The 672-nt window shown below is 60.3% G+C and overlaps 1 long non-coding RNA gene across 1 annotated transcript; it reads left to right on the forward strand.

The window, feature by feature from the left end:
• The first annotated feature begins 6 nt into the window (after positions 1-6).
• LOC102261396 lies at positions 7-651 on the forward strand. Its single transcript, XR_312955.2, has 3 exons — positions 7-266; positions 364-451; positions 544-651. It is a non-coding gene; the product is annotated as an uncharacterized LOC102261396 (long non-coding RNA).
• The last annotated feature ends 21 nt before the right edge of the window (positions 652-672 follow it).

The following is a 672-nucleotide window of genomic DNA, read 5'->3' on the forward strand; positions in this document are numbered from 1 at the left end:
TACCTGTGCCCACCTGTGTCCCTCCTGCCCTTAGCCATGCCCCATGCCCCCAGCTGAACTTAGTGATGCCTTCACAGACTTCTTGCACTCACTTTGCCCACTTAAGTACACCTGAGCTCATCCCTGTCACCTGCAGTCCTTGGCCCACGTGCTGGAGGTGCGGCGGACGCTGACGGAGCCTGAGGTACGCTACTACCTGCGGGGCCTGGTGAGCGGCCTCCGCTACCTGCACCAGCAACATATTGTGCACCGAGACCTAAAGCTCAGTGAGTGCGGGGAGGGGAGCTGTGGGAACCGTGGGGTCCATGGGAGCTGGGACTTGACTCCTCCTCTTATGTCCATGCCTCTCCTTCCCACTGGCAGGTAACTTTTTTTTGAACAAGAATATGGAGGTGAAAATCGGGGACCTGGGGCTGGCTGCCAGGGTGGGGCCAGGGGGCCGATGCCACAGGTGAGGGTGGAGGCTTGGAGCAGTCTCTCAGGGTGGGCACAGGTGACCTTGGTCTGGCAGACTTCCTGAGGTCCCCCCTTATCCCCTCCCAGAGTGCTCTGTGGGACCCCAAACTTCCTGGCCCCAGAGGTTGTCTCCAGGAATGGGCATTCCTGCCAGTCAGACATCTGGGCTTTGGGCTGCATCATGTAAGTGGGGTCCTAGGAGCTTGGGCCTGGGGG

This window comes from Myotis brandtii, unplaced genomic scaffold, assembly GCF_000412655.1.
Source record: "Myotis brandtii unplaced genomic scaffold, ASM41265v1 C41482266, whole genome shotgun sequence".
Lineage (NCBI taxonomy): Eukaryota > Metazoa > Chordata > Mammalia > Chiroptera > Vespertilionidae > Myotis > Myotis brandtii.